Raw genomic sequence first — 17,006 nt, forward strand, 5'->3', positions numbered from 1 at the left:
TAAAAATCACTTAATCACAGCAGTATCAGGCTTTCTCTCAAAGAGACCACAATGTTGGAGATAGCACAAGGCATTATGGCAACCAGGGTAGATGGTACCCATCTGTAACACTCTGCTTACCCGGTGCTGCCCATGTCAGCCTTTTAGCATTCCTCTCCAGGCCCTTCCAGCCACCTCTGTAAGCCTGCAGCTCTCTTTCATGGGCAGAAAAGTGGCAGTAGCCACTGAAGTGTTTTAGTCATCCAGGCATTCCTCTCACCCTGCCCTTGCAAGCACTCTGGGTATGCTCTCAATTGCCACAGTTCATCTTTGAATGACCACTCAGAAACAGAAATGCTTGAGAAATAATTCAAACTTGACTTTTGATTTAAAAACCCCAAGGCCAGCGTGCTTGTGTAAGAAACAGCTAATCAAACTTGTTCACCATGTGGCAGTCCTGGAGAGTTCACAGCACTTTTGTTGTCTCCTGGCCCTGATCACACAGTTTCAGATAATCATGTTCTRTCTGTCACCACATGTCAACTCCCGTAATTTTCACCTGATGTCTTAAACTATTGTACTCTATGGGCAAGAGCAATTAATTCCAGGAACGCTACAGTTGCAAAATTAGTGATCCACCTGGCCTGATAGGTAGGTGAAAGAAACAGTGGCATGTAAAAAAGCCTATACTAGGAGCTGTGATACAATTCATCCTTATTGCAGGTATTTTTCTAATCTTCATAAGTTAGTTGCTCATTTAAGCAATTATCAGGTTTTTTTTTCACATTTAGTGTTCTCAGACAGTTTTCTATGCAAGTTCATGCAAGAAAAGCTGAGGTGATGCCAAAGGCCCCTCAGCTGGCAGCCATCCCTATGGCACAGTGTCATAGTTGCTGCTGCAGTTCTAGTGCCTCTGGCTGCTTATAATTCCCTTCCTCTCTCCCTTACATGCAGGTTTCCAAACATACAATCCTAAATGACAAAATATGAGAAAAATAAAATGAAATCATTTTATATGGGCAGGCAAAACCCTTCTCATCCCATAGACATGGAACAGACAAAATTATTTGGCTGAAGTCTTCACCTGAAAGTGCAGAGAGAGGAACAGAATCATTTCATTAATTCCTGTCAGTTTTGCTAAATTGTTCAATTTTTCTCTGTTTACCTTTGAAACTCTCCTATCTCAAGCTGACATCCCCAGAGCTGGAGGGAGGCCCTCCTCTTGTCTCACTGCCTGTATTAATCCCAGCCTGAGAGAATCTGGAAAAATCAGAGTAGGACCAAACAGGACATGACTGGTGATACCATTAATTTCTGTGTGATGTTGATAGAATACTTCCAAATATTACCGTGCTATTCAGTGTTTGAAGAATAGGTCAGATAGTGAAGGCAGGATTTTTTTTTCTCTCATTCTCATTCTCATTAGCCCCCCTCTCTAGACCAGCTGCCCTGTAAGTTGTGCAGCTGAGATGATCTCAGTGAAGGCCTGTCCCTGTCCCCGGAAGACCTCATTCTCTAATGGACACTGCAAAAAAAGGTGAGGCTGAGGGCTCTTGGGACTCTCCCTTCCTCTTCTTCTTCCTCCTCTCACTCTCCAGTGGCCAAGCACACCCTCTTCTTTACCATCCCTCAGTGACTAACTTCTGCTGATGCTGCGGTTAGTGCTCTGATGTGGCACTTTGCTCTTCACTCCAGCTCAATATCGCACTCATACAGTACTGCAACACTCTGCTAAACAGCTGGTGTGCTCTCTGCTAGGCCTGACTGGATTTCAGTGCAAGGTTGAGTATTATTTGTATAGACAGGAGGTGGAGACCTTGCACTGTTTTTGATTAAAGTTATTCCACACTGGTGAGCTAATGTCTTTAATGGGCAGGTAAATATTCATAAGAAAGCACTGATCTGCGCTGAATGTTGTCTCTTCCCAGGCATAGAGTAGCAACTTCAGCTACACAACCCTACTCAGGGAGCAGGAGAGCCCAGGTGTTTCAGTTCTTGCAAGAAAGATGCATGTCCTACCTAGAATCCCAGCCAGAGGGACAACAGGAATGACAGAAATAACAAAACCCTGTGTTCTCTTCCCAGCAAATACTAAACTTGGTCTTGAGATCGAAATTTGGGTGACAGCTTGTGAAACAGTAACTGAACTGCTAGGAGATGTTGCTATTTCAGACTGTCATAAAATCCCAGGATGATATCTATGTATCACACAAGGGTTACTTTCTACACAATGAAAGTAAGGTTTAAGCGGCCAAGGCATATTTAAGTACTGAAATCTAAAAGAGCAAGTTGCAGACACTACACTTTCCTTGAATAACTCCAGCACTCTTTTATAGGCACCTATCAATGATTAACTAAAGCCTTTACAATTAAAAATGTGTCACTGTGTTTTGTAACTAAAGATAGAAACATAAACACCCAGGACTCAATCCACAAAGACTTAAAAGACCCTGCTTCAGCAAGGGCAAGGRGCGTGTGTCAGGGGTGTACATGGCATACCCTAAGCCAGGAGTTTAAGAAAGAAGTGGTGGCCACATGACTTGAATACATTAGGTCAATACATCATCAGAAGCTGGTAGAAGCCAATAGGGAGAGCATTCCATACACTACTATCTTCAGATTTTTTTTCTATAATTATTCCTTCTTTTTTTCTGTCACAGACTACACATTAAATTAGAATGCTTTTAAATTAAAACTTATCAAAAATTGTTATCAGAAAGGACTTGTAAACTCCCCTTTAGTTCACCCTGCCATTATTCCTGTAAAGATCATTCCTAGCCACTTAGTATATCATACTTTATTCAGGGTAGATATTCTGGCTACTGTGGTCTCCACTCCTATGGAAGGAACATAAGATTATAATACAACACATCATATACACCTGTATCAGATCAGACCGGTGACCCATCTCCCCAGGACCCCATTTCTGACCGTGGCTAACAGCAAATGCCTAGGAAAGAGAAGTGGACGTGATACTTCCCCAGGAAACTCTCACACATTTTGCAGCTCAGTGAATTCCTGTGCCAAAGGTCTTTGCACTCAACAACCCTCAGTAGATTTTTCTTCCATGACGTTGCACATTTGTGTTCTGCACCTGTGCAAACCTTTCACAGCCACAGCTACCTAAAGGAAGGAGACTTGCATTTTATGAGAAAAGCACCTYCTCTTGGCTGTTAGAACAGGGCATCTGCTAATGTCTTTTAATGCCCTTCGTGTTTATGTTGGAGGAAGAAACAAAGAATTGTCATTTCCTAGTCACCTTTTCCATGCCTCTCAGGATTTTATAAACCTCAGATCTCTCTTCAGTCATCTCTTTCCCAAGCTCATGAGTGCTATACTTTAAAAAAAGTTATGCTGACTCCTTCTCAATATATTCCATTTATCCCTGTGTCTCTTCATTTAGTTCTTTACTATGGTTTCTAATAATGGGCCCAGTCAGGCTTTTGTAGTACCCTTGATCTCCCCAGAGCGCTTTTTAAAAATTGATGGCACGTCTGCCACTTCCCAGGTCTCAGGGCCCAAGGCAGTTTTGAACAGGGGTTGAGCACCATAGTCAGCAATTCAGCTACTACATCCATAAATTTTGGCAGAGCTCTTGGTGAACTAGCACTCCTGCCAACCAGTAATAATAGTCATAAAAAAGTTCATTTTGCTTCTGTGTTCCCTAGTGTCTTCCACAGTTACTTCAGTTTCAGACAGATCCTCTGACAAGTCTCTCATAAGTAGTGTTTTAGCTCAGGACCCTTCTCAAGTTCTTCCACAGTGAGCACACTTTTTTTTCTGCTTTATCTCTTCTTTCATAGCGATTATCTATAGCTCATCAGACTGACAGGCATCATACTCCTGAAGTGTTTAAAAAAGGATTTATGAGCTTTCACCCCATTTACAACCTCTTCCTCAAACAATTTTTTGGCCTGCCTTATTTTACTTTCATGTTTAGCTTGCCAGAGTTTATGATCCTTTCAATTTTACTCACTGAACAGGACATAGCCCAACTTTTTGAAGAATGCTATCTTGCTTCTAATAGACACCCCTTACCCTGCTGTTTAGCATTGCCAGTTCCTTATGGCCTTTCTCCACTTTTTCTTAATATCCAGTATGTGCTTACTTTGTGGTTAGAGTATTGGGGCCTGTGGTAGGTAAAAAAACAATTTAAATTGTAAATGCTGACAGGCAGCAGATAAATTTGTGTGTATGTAAGTGTCCAAAATGGAACTTTTGTACTCTCCAGCACAAGCTCGCTAGCTTGCTGCAACCAATATTGGCTAGTTGTAAATTCTGGTAACAGCTGAACTAAACAAAAGTAGTATTTGGCAAGGGATGTTAAGGACAAGAGGAAGGGCTTCTTCAAATACACCAACAGCAAGAGGAGGACTAGGGAAAATGTGGGCCCACTACTGAATGGGGCGGGGGCCCTGGTGACAAGGGATGCGGAGAAGGCAGAATTACTGAATGCCTTCTGTGCTTCAGTATTCACTGCTAAGGGCAACCCCCATGAATCCTGGAACTGGGACGGGAGGGAGAAAGTCTGGAGAAGGGAAGACTTTCCTTTGGTTGAGGAGGATTGAGTTAGAGACCTTCTGGGCAGGCTAGACATCCACAAATCCATGGGCCCAGATGGGTACTGAAGGAGCTGGGGGATGTTGTTGCCAGGCCGCTCTCCATGATCTTGGAAAAGTCATGGGGAACTGGAGAGGTGCCTGAGGACTGGAAGAAAGCCAGTGTCACTCCAGTCTTCAAAAAGGGCAAAAAGGAGGACTCAGGCAACTAGAGACCTTTCAGCCTCACCTCCATCCCTGGAAAGGTGATGGAACAGCTCCTCCTGGATGTCATCTCCAGACATATGGAGGAAAAGAAGGTGATCAGGAGTAGCCAGCCTGGATTCACCAAGGGGAAGTCCTGCTTAACCAACCTGATAGCCTTCTAGGATGGAATGACTGGCTGGGTAGATGGTGGGAGAGCAGTGGACGTTGTGTACCTTGACTTCAGCAAGGCTTTCAACACTGTATCTCCTATAACATCCTCCTAGATAAGCTCAGAAAGTGCAGGCTAGAGGAGTGAACAGTGAGGTGGATTGAGAACTGACTGAAAGGCAGAACTCAGAGGGTCGTCATCAGTGGCATGGAGTCTAGTTGGAGACCTGTGGCTAGTGGCATCCCCCAGGGCTCAGGACTGGATCCCATCCTGTTCAACCTCTTCATCAATGACCTGGATGAAGAGACAGAGTGCTTCCTCAGCAAGTTTGYGGATGATACCAGGCTGGAAGGAGTGGCTGATACACCTGAGGGCTGTGCTGCCATTCAGAGAGACCTGGACAGGTTGGAGAGGTGGGCAGAGAGGAACCTCATGAGGTTCAGCAAGCGCAAGTGTGGAGTCCTGCACCTAGGGAGAAATAGCCCTAGGCAGCAGTACAATCCGGGGGCTGACCTTCTGGAGAACAACTCTGCAGAGAAGGACTTGGGAGTGCTGGTGGGTGACAAGTTGACCATAAGCCAGCAATGTGCCCTTGTAGCCACGAAGGCCAATGGTATCTTGGGATGCATTAGGAAGAGTGTTGCCAGCAGGTCAAGGGAGGTGAAAAGAGTTCAGTTCAAGATTCAAGAATAGCTGTACAAAAGCTGAGACCAACTTGAGAACATTCACGGTTGTTGTGCTTAGATAACGCCTGAATGACACCCTTGTAAAGTTAGATAAATGAACAGCACTACTGAAGGCTAAATGTATATGACAAATGCAAATTACCAGATAATACAAGTAATAATTTAAGATATTCACATCTTTATTGGAAGCTAAATTAATAACAATGACTCAAGAAAAAGGCCTGTTCATTATTCCAGGCAGCTCCTGAAAAAAACCTGCCTATTATAGAGTCAAAAAAGCAACAAAATATTAGGATATTAAAGCAAGAAAGAAACTGACACTGAAAATATGATACCAATATATATACATCACTGGAACATTTTCCCCAGGAAAAATGAGTTTAGTTCTAGTCATTTGATTAAAAAAAAATCAAAGAAAAAATAAGAGGGTCCAGAGCTGGTGACAGCTTTTAGCCAGCCAGCTTGACTTCCATTTGAAGAGAAATGAAAAAATGTGGGATTATTTAGTTCAAGGAAGGAGATAGAAATAGTTTATGAAACACATAGTGATTTGTAAGAAATGGTGACTTACATTCTCACAGAAGCAGGGAACCCGTGAAACTGACTGACTTCATTCAGAAGGAATGAAAGGTTTTTTTACAAGATCCACGTTTATGTGATGGGACTCACTGCTGCAAGACATCACTGACTCACAAAGATTAATGAGGTCCAGAGACACACAGGACATCAAGCTGCCAGGCTTAGGTGTGTGGCTTAGCATGTTTTGAACTGATAACTAGTTTGGTTTAGCTTTGCTTCCGTTACGGATATAAGATCCCTAAACAGCTGAGATGCATCCCTCCTCCCCTTCCACTGCCCAGTGCCCTCTGCCCAAGGAGGGGCAGCAGTGGTGCTGACACAGGCACACATGCACGTTTCATTTTTAATTTTTATGACAGAGAAGCAGGTCTTCTGACAGAAACCTGCAGAAATAGGGAGAGGAAGGCAATGCAGGTGGACTGTGTCATAAACACTTCACTTGCTGTTTGATGGAAGTTACTTGGTGTTTCCTTTGCTCATCCCATGTTGTGAATGCTCATTCTGCTTGGAAAAAAACGGAGCTAAGAGTCTCTTATGACAAAGACTGTTTTGGTTGCCTGTACCTGGGCTCAGTGGGTTGTCTTGCCTAGCTTTTGTAACCAGCAATCAAGGGACATTGCTCAGATGGTTCAAAGCAGCAACAGCTTTGGCCCTTTCTTGACACTGAGGGGTAACAATAAGTAGCAAATTAGAAGCGGCTAAAGAGATAGGAGTGAGTCACTAGACCAAAAATATCAAAGGCATGCATTTTCAAAATGAGACATCTGACATAAAACAGGGCCACTCTAATGTAGAGTTAAATTTACTGAGGTACTATATTTGCAAGGCTGGCCAGAAAGAACTCAAAAACACAAGCCTACAGGATTTCACAATACTAACTGCGCAAGTCAGGCAACCGAGATTTTTTAGAAAATCCCATTGCGTGTTTGCTAGTGTTTGCAGATGCCTGAATGCCATTGCAAAATTCGCACTAAAATGCTTCAAAAAGACCTGTCTGCTGAGTCACAGAGGTTCCCAAAGGAATCAAGAAATGGTCTTACAGTAATTTGGCATTGCATGGCTGGATTTCCAAATTGTTTTAACTACCAGTTAGGAGGCCACAAGACACAGTGAGGATGGGACAAAGATGGGCCTCAAAAACTCATGTTGGCCATGCGCAGAACTTCTCTCCAGCTTGTTGCTCTCCACTATGCGTCTGTGTGATTGATTTTTCCTAAGTGTATTTGTCCATTGGATGCTAGTCTTGAGTTCATACTACTTCATGCAAAGCTAATAGTTAACAGCACATCACTGAAGCATAAGATTTTGCTAATTTTGACATCACTGGAGAATATAACAAGAAAATTTTTCAGACTTGATTGGGTCCATATGGTACAAGAGGAAGCGAGCAGACTGGCAACACACTTGGCATTATATTTCAACTCTAGAATGATTTTCTAGAATCAAAGGTTACATAGGAAAATGACATGTGAAATTCAGTTAATTGAAATTAAGTGCAAATGTGGTATTTGGAATGACAGCATACCTCCCACCCAGATCCCTGGATACTAATACAGAACGACTTCTTCAAATAAATCATTAGCAAGAGGAAGACTGGGGAAAAAAAGACCTGCTGCTGAATGGGGTGGGGACCCCGGTGACAAAAGATCTAGAGAAGGCAGAGTTACTGAATGCCTTCTTTGCTTCAGTCTTCACTGCTAAGACTGGCCCTTAGGAATCCCAGAGCCTGGAGACGAGAGGGAAAGTCTGCAGAAAGGAAGACTTTCCCTTGATTGAGGAGGATTGAGTTAGAGATCTTTTAGGCAAACTTGACATCCACAAATTAATGGGCCCTGATGGGATGCACCAACAAGTACTGAGGGAGCTGGCAGATGTTATTACTAGCCCCTCTCCATCATCTTTGAAAGGTCATGGAGAACTGGAGAGGTGCCTGAGGACTGGAAGAAAGCCAGTGTCACTCCAGTCTTCAAAAGGGGCAAAAAGGAGGACTCAGGCAACTAGAGACCTTTCAGCCTCACCTCCATCCCTGGAAAGGTGATGGAACAGCTCCTCCTGGATGTCATCTCCAGACATACAGAGGAAAAGAAGATGATCAGGAGTAGCCAGAATGGATTCACCAAGGGGAAATCCTGCTTAACCAACCTGATAGCCTTCTAGGATGGAACAACTGGCTGGGTAGATAATGGGAGAGCAGTGGACGTTGTGTACCTTGACTTCAGCAAGGCTTTCAACACTATCTCCTGTAACATCCTCCTAGATAAGCTCAGAAAGTGCAGGCTAGAGGAGTGAACAGTGAGGTGGATTGAGAACTGGCTGAAAGGCAGAACTCAGGGGGCTGTCGTCAGTGGCGCAGAATGCAGTCGGAGGCCTATAGCTAGTGGCATCCCCCAGGGGTTCGTACTGGATCCCGTCTTGTTCAACCTCTTCATCAATGACCTGGATGAAGAGACAGAGTGCYTCCTCAGCAAGTTTGCGGATGATACCAAGCTGGGAGGAGTGGCTGACACACCTGAGGGCTGTGCTGCCATTCAGAGAGACCTGGACAGGCTGAAGAGCTGGGCGGAGAGGAACCTCATGAGGTTCAACAAGCGCAAGTGTAGAATCCTACACCTAGGGAGAAATAGTCCGAGGCAGCAGTACAATCTGGGGGCTGACCTTCTGGAGAACAGCTCTGYGGAGGAGGTGGTGGATGACAAGTTGACCATGAGCCAGCAATGTGCCCTTGTGGCCAAGAAGGCTAATAGTATCCTGGGATGCATTAGGAAGAATGTTGCCAGCAGGTTGAGGGAGGTGATCCTGCCGCTCTACTCAGCCCTGGTGAGGCCTCATCTTGAGTACTGTGTCCAGTTCTGGGCTCCCCGGTACACGAGAGACAAAGAACTACTGTAGAGTAGAATAGGGCTACAAAGATGATTAGAGGATAAGAGGACTGGAATATCTGCCCTATGAGGAACGGCTGTGAGAGCTGGGCCTCTTTAGCCTGGGGAAGAGAAGACTGAGGGGGGATTTTATCAATGTGTATAAATATCTTAAGGGAGAATGTCAAGAGGATGGGGCTAGACTCTTTGCAGTGATGCCAAACAACAAGGACAAGAGGCAATGGGCACCATCTGAAACACAGGCAGAGTGACTTTACTGTGAGAGTGACCGAACACTGGAACAGGTTGTACTGAGAGGTTGTGGAGTCTCCTTCTCTGGAGATCTTCAAGGCCTGCCTGGATGTAACCCTGTCTAACATGCTCTAGGTGACCCTGCTTGAGCAGGGAGATTGGACTAGATGATCTCCAGAAGACCCTTCCAACCTCAAGGTTCTGTGATTCTGTGATTCCTAATAATCAGGACAAAAATCCTGGTAGGTAAGAGAATGCCTAGACCTAGAATATAATGCTACACAAAATCAGGCAAGCTTCCTACTAGTCTCTGCCCCAGCAATGTACAAATGTAGCCCAGAGATGATGGAGGTCTTGATGCCCGACAGAACAGAGCCAATCCACTGAGAAGGCAGAGGAAAGGACTGAACAACTGTAGCTAATCYGCATGCATGATAAGCCCCGGGTCATTTCAGACATTGTGGCTGTGCTCATTAAAATTAAAGATGATTAATAAAGGGGTAAGGAAATATTGCTATCCTTATCATGCAGATAAAGGTCGAGCACTATATTTACTATGTCACTCTCTAAAAGCACAAATCCAACACACATCATTCAAACAAGGCTGCAGAACACAGGTATTATATTAACCGAAAATAGGATCTAAAAAAAATCAGGCTGTATTTTGAGAAATTCCTTAAACATTAGAATGAGAAAGTGTCACGTGAAGTTATGTCAGACCCTCATGACTTACATAAGGCTGTAAGAGGCAGCTGAAGGAGATGGTGTAGGAATGCTAAATGTATTATATATATTTGCCCTTACTACCAGAAGAAAATGGGACATTCTTATCCCAGGGTTTTTTTTTTTTTTTTGGAAGCCATTGTATCACATAAATGGAGGTAGAAGGTTCTTAAAAAGGGATCAGAGAACAGCTTGAGCAATTTGAATTGGCTCTAAAGGACTGACAGAACCAGACAGTTCATCACAGTACTCTGCTAGCAATAAAAGGAGCGCTAATGCAGCTGGTTTACAACATATGCATGAAAATGCCACTGGTCTCAAATGACTGAGTCAATACATTAGCTAATATTATTCCACAGCAATCACAATCCACCTCTCTGCTACACATCTAAATGTAGTGGACAGCCAACATCACATTTAAAGCTTTCCTCTGTACCAATCCATATGGAGCATTAAATGCAGCCCATTTGCAGGTGCCTTTATTTCTGCTCCGTGTGCCCTTCTGGAGGTCACCAGTTCAGCCTCTGATAGGCTGGCCACAACAGCTGCCAGGGGAAGATGCCATCATAAATGGCAGAGGGATGTCCTCTGTAATGAAAGGCTGGTTAGCCTGACATCAAAAAACAATGGGAAACGAAGAGTTTTGACTTGAGGATCAATTAGAATAAAATTATAGGACAGAAACATAATTATGGACAGTGTGGCTTTGAGGAATATAGATCTTTGTTAAACACGAGTTTGCTTGTCAAGCAAATTCCTTTAGAAGTGAAATACCTAAGCTTTACATCTAATGCAAAGCTTTAGATGGATCAAGAATTGCCTGTCAGATGTCCAAAAGCAGATATCGACAGAGACAAATAATCAGTTATGAGTAGTTAATAAGGAATTCCTCCAGTCTCGGGAAACAACTCAGCATTATCTAATATGTTCATCAATACTCTGGCAGCAAAAATAAAGTGCTGCTGGGAAAATCTGCAGAAAAAGCATAGATTAATGTAATGGTAAATAATAAGAAAGACAAAGCATTCTCCCAGGTTGCTCTCTCACATCTGTGTTTAACATAGTGAAATTCAAAGTTATTTATCAAGGAATAGGAAACTCCATCCACAGCTACAGAATGAGTACCACATCCTGCAAAGTATTGCTGAAAACATAATATGATCTTTCCATTACATGTTGTGGCAAGAAAGGCTAATGTAACTTGTGCATATATAAACAGGATAGTAATAAGTATATGTAAAGCAGGGATTTTTTTTCAATGTCTGGCTGTGCTGAGGCTGTCAGAGCAATATTGAATATATGCCAAAAAGAAGGATGAGTAGATAGACAAGATGCAGAAATAAAGCAAAAAAATATACCTTATGATTAAAACCCCTGTGTTGAAATTATCAACATAAGACCCAGAAATAATTTGACCAATATGTATAAATACTTTCTTAAGAAAAATGATGAATACTTAATCTAGACTTCTAAATCTAATAGAGCAAGGACAGATAACGACCAATGGAACTTAAAGACAAGTAAGTTCACATTAGACACAACCTGTGACAGGAAGTGTGGCTAACCATGGACCATATTAATAAAGAAAAAAGTCTACTAGTCAGTATGTCTTTGGGGAAAACAAATCTTGTTAAATTCAAGTTTGATCAGCAAACACATCCCATTGGAAGCGAAGTAACTAGGCTTTACATCTAACATAAAGCATCTATTAGATGGATCAAGGTTACTTTTCTGAATGTGGTGTAAATCTACATGGTTTGTTAAACAAAGGAGACTAAACTGCACAATCATTTGGAAAGTGAACCTTTTTAACATTTTTGAGGTTATTGTTAAGGTTTTGTGGAGAGAGATGGTCTCTGGACAAATGAAGGCAGCCATATGGACACAGGGAGAGCATGTTGTCAGTGCTATCACACTCTATTTTGTACTGTATTATGTTTACTCCCATCTTTACCTAGAGGCATGAGATGAAAGAACTATCATGGCCACCTAGGCTAAACTTTATGTCACAGTTGCTTTGTTTTGCATTTTTAACAAATACAATTTGAAGAAATCCATCGAGTATAATGGCCCAGGGAACTGTGCTTACTAATGGTGAAGAATCTATTAGCAGAAATCCTGACTGGGTGAATGATGTTTTAATGCTTTTAGGATATCATTATACTGCACAATGATTGTTATGGCAAAGTATCTAAAGGCCTAGAGTAGGCTTATTTTTATTAATTTGTCTAAATTTAATATTGAATAATATATATTGAATTGTCCATTTATTAAAACTAATAGTAGAGCCTATTGTTACCCTACAAGCTCAATGTTTTCAAGTAGCATAATTCTCATAGAATATCTTGCATAATCAGAATTTGATTCAAATGTCTTTTCCACGGTGTAGGGGGGCAATATTTTCCCATGTGCATTTTCTACTGGTGATGTTACAGGCTTGACTCACTCTCTACCAAGTCCAGTTAAGTGTTTCCTCTTTTGGTAGGAGATGCAGCCAAATAATACTCTACTAATTGTCTGCTTAATTGAAGAGCAACACAAAAACTGTTCTCAGCTGACAACAAATCATTATTTCTAGACTGATGAATCAGAAAACATCTGGTTTTGCTCTTGTGAGGAAATAACTGCATTTGCTGTACTTACCCCAAAATTTGTGTGTGGCACAAATTGCCTACCTCTCATTTTAGTCTCAAATTAATTACTGTTTGCCCTAACCAGCCATTTCCCCCACAAAAGCACACTGATGAGATGGCTTGCTTTTTGATCATAACAAATATATCTCTAGTTTATTTGTAATGCAGATTTGGTGAGGTTTTGCAATTGCTTGATATTCAGCAGCTGATTGTATATCATGGCAGTTCTTCCTGAATGACTGAGTCTCATACAAGTCTCAGTTAATACCTGTTCTCTATTGCTTCATTTTCCATATCACAAAGCAGCTGTATTCAATACACTATTTTAATTGTCCAGACAGCCTATATAGTTCAACTGATACAAAACTGATTAGATAAGCTCTCAGGCTCAAAGGTCTGAGGAGATACATGTTACCTAAGGAATTGTTCACTTCTTGAAAGCCTTGCAGAATCCATTTCCAGCCATACAGACATACCTAAATGCAAAGCTGGAGAAGGCCCCAATCCATTTTCAGAATATTTACTTCTTCATAGTGGGTATCACCAGCACAGAGGAAGGAACTGTTGGCTGGATGGTGCACAGCCCTGTAATAAAAGACTTTAGCTGTTGCTAGGTGCCGCCGATTTTTGCTTTATTTTTATTTTTTTTTCCTTGTGGAAGAGCATACAGTAATTTTTTACTAAGTCTACAGTCAATCAGATTTATAGGCATAGAAGAATTTACACGACTGCCTCCTTAACTTGCTAATGATTTGGACAATGAATATTTTAGCATGCATAGCATGTTTTGCCTTGATACCTAGAAGAGAACTGCCTGAGGTTTGCAGCCTGCAGCATAACCAAGATTGAAGATCACTTGGGAGTCTAAACTAAGGATATTTTACACCACAACCTTCTGATGGCACATCTTTGCCTCCTCATATACACAGGAAACAATCTTCTCCCTTTAATTGCAGTGCTTTTACTGTGAGACAGAAGGAGAGGCTCATAAGCTGCTTGTTGGCAATCAGCAAGAAGACAAATGAATGGTCTCAAATGCAGAGTGGGCTATGTCTAAGGTAAAAAGTGTTTTCCTGTTCTCACACAGAAAGAATATGAAGTAATAAATATCTGCTTTGAAGGACTGACTAGGATCCCTTGCTTGTTTTCCTTGTGTGTTTTTTTTTTCTTTTTCTTTTTTAAGTGTGTGAGAGGAGAGAGAAGCATCATGGAGGCTCCTGTTAATGCCCCAAAGGGTTATAAATCTTTGCTCAGAGAAGAATTTAAAAAAGAGCAGATGGATGGAGAGCTTGCTGTTAAAAGCAGTGGTGGGAATAGCTGTGTGAATCGAGACCAAGAAAATCAAGGAACTTGAAGGCCAAGGGAAAGAAGACATGGGAAATCTTATCAATGAAGATGTTAAGAAAACAAYGCTACAGCAGCATACTATTTGAGCTGTTTCTGAGAGAGATAAAGGGGTAGGGAATTCTAACAAGACATGTTTGAAGATCTATGCACTATGATTTCTCAAAGAAACATCTGTTCAGGAGTCCAGAGCCACGTTCCACCTCTTGCCATATTGTTCCTCTGCTCAATTCTACAGCTTATGGGACAGCCTGCACTTGGGGGAAGCCAATCCATGAACAAGAGCAACACACAGCATTAGCTCCACTCAGTACAATCTCCAGAGAAAATCACAGCTGACTAAGGAAAGAGAAAGAGTATCTGGTAATTAGAAGTGATGGAGCTCTTTATAAGGACTCTTTCTGTTGTACCATTTGTAGCCTTGCACTTTAATGCTTAGTGTTTAGTGCCTTTTCCAAATACGATGGAAATTGCTTATACATTTTGGTTTGGATTGCCTTGCACCTCTTTACCAGAACGAAATACTACAGAAAGAAGTATTTCATCTGATCTTGATAAATGCTGTGCAGGATACAACATACCTAATGATACATGTAGAGAATACTATCTGGCCTTTACAGACATCCTGCACAGCTCAGTGTGCACCTTGACTATCTTCTGCCTTGCAGTAGGGTAATTTCATAAAACATTACTGTAGCTAGCATATACATTCTTCAGAATATGTGCAGCACAGACATCTTACTTAAACAAGTAGCTAAAAATAATTAGAGAAGAAAGACTATCTGACATTTTAGCTTAGGAGGCATGTAAAAATCCTACCCGCCCTATGGTGAAACACAGAGCTTTCTCAAACTGTAGATGGTAAATTCATAATAGCTGTATTGCACCCAATTTAACAAACTCACAGTAATTCTATGCTAGGCTTCGTACTATCCAGGTCAGATGAAATGATCACTGTGATTTGTATAAACAAACCTGTAAATACACCCCCCAACAAATTATACAAAATAATTCTCCCCAAAAGGTTTATATTCTGAGTAAAAAATAATAACAGCTATCAGACAATGAATAAATAACTACTCATAAGAGTTAATGGGCTAATGCCATTGAAAGGCAACAAAATTAAATGATACATAATTAAATTGTAGAATACATCATTTACCCTCACAAGCTACCGATCTCAGTGGCACAGGCTGCCCTGGACAGGAGTTTAGGCTAATGGAGCCATGAGTTCATAGAGAATGCCTTATCTGTCCAACACACCACCTGGTTCATGATTTCAGACACTGTTAGCAGCTGCTGCCTTCACCCTCCAGCGCAGAGGCTTCCTAAAACCTTCCTCATGCTCTCAGATCACTTTATAATAAGAAAGCCTTGAACTGACTTTGTTAAACAGGAGCAGGTGCTGACCACTGGCAGAAGTACCACTGGCAATGAGTCTGATTTGAATAGAAAGGTTTTCTTTAAACTTAGATTCTGGTTGTTCAGAAAATCGCTCTCTAGAGATGCTAGAGGAGGCATGTTTGCAAGATGAACTCATTACCCTAGTGGCTGATGAAAGCTGCCTGAGGGTAATGAGGCGCAATGCCTGATTTGAAGTAGATGTGCACACAAATCTGACATTTACCTGTTATTCATGTGTGTGATTTTGAAATGAAGTGAAAAACTGCACAAATATCAAATAAGCTTGATCGCCGCCACCACCACATAATAGTGGTCATTTCAAGTATACCCTGCTACCATTATAACACCCACTGTTCCTATCCACTCATGTTATCCCCTACATACTCTTTCTTGATGTCACTACCCTACTTTAGGGCAAGTATGCATACCCAAACACCTGGATCAATGTTCTTAAGATTTTGATATAGTCATCCTTCAGCACCAGGCAAGCAGCACAGAAATAAAAGGACCTTCTTCCCTATTACAGAATCCTCAAAAAATACTGTGCTTTTTTACTGTGCTATGGTATGAATATCCTGCTCTTTTTATCTTCCAAGTCGACAAGGCATGAGGAAATGAATCAAAAATATATTTACTCTGGAACAATTCTATTGACACAGTCAAAGCTAAAGCTGTCTATGACTTTTCCACTTCTGCCAGTATACTCCTCAAAAGCAGAATAGGATTGAAAAACAGAAACCTCAGAGAGAGACAGCAGTTGCAGAATTCCTCTAAACCAGGGTCAAGTTCTGCACCCATCAACTCAGAGTAAAGTGATTTCAGTGATCTTGAATGAGGTACCTAGAGATAAAGGATACACGTTTCCCATAAATGCAAAGATGAAACCTCTTAGTTTGAACTCATTGATGTTTATTCATTGACTGAGACTAGACAAGAACCAAACTGCAGTTCCCACATATGAGTGTTGACCTAACATTCATAAATTTTGTGGCATAGATAGCCTTTATTTTGGTTTGACTAGCCAGAATAGAGGACATTACATATTCAGATAGTAATGTGATCCTCATTATTTTCAAGAGTGTTCTGATTTCAGGTATGTTTGGAGCCAAGTTTTCACTGATGGACAGAGCTGAGAAAATATAATTTGATACGTATTTGGCAAAAAAATTATTTATTAGCAGTACAACGTATTATGGGTTATAGAGTACACCTAAAGAATCAGAAAACAGAATGCCAGGAATACTATCCATATGGTAGTGAGCAGAATACATCTACTGAATTGGTAAATGTGACTGAGTCATTACTACTGTTTTACAAGTTCACAAGTATCATTATTTGCCAAGGAATCACAAATTATTTTTCTTCATTATTCAACCTGCTTTAGTTCAAAACCCTGTATAAGCTTAAAACTGTGGAAAAGAATATGGCCTGTAAGGAAAATTGGTGTGGGACTGCAAAATCTGTAGACATTGCCAAAGAAAATGAACTCTAAAAACTGTTTTCCTTGTTTATGTGCTCTCTCCAGGCCCTCTTGTTTATGAAAAGGGTCAATACATGATCAAGTTACCATGCGTCAGCCAGGCTGAGGTAATTGTCTGTGTGCGCACTTTTGCTCTGTAGCAAATACAAGGAAA

General features: G+C 41.4%; 1 protein-coding gene across 1 annotated transcript in view; it reads right to left on the reverse strand.

Annotated features, from left to right (window-relative positions):
- The window catches only part of CASR (calcium sensing receptor), a 40,770-nt gene that overhangs the window by 9,421 nt on the left and 14,343 nt on the right, over positions 1 to 17,006 (reverse strand). The gene's annotated exons all lie outside the window — the stretch shown is intronic.

The sequence above is a fragment of the Rhea americana genome, unplaced genomic scaffold (assembly GCF_003343005.1).
Source record: "Rhea americana isolate MKP2758 unplaced genomic scaffold, rheAme1 scaffold_92, whole genome shotgun sequence".
Lineage (NCBI taxonomy): Eukaryota > Metazoa > Chordata > Aves > Rheiformes > Rheidae > Rhea > Rhea americana.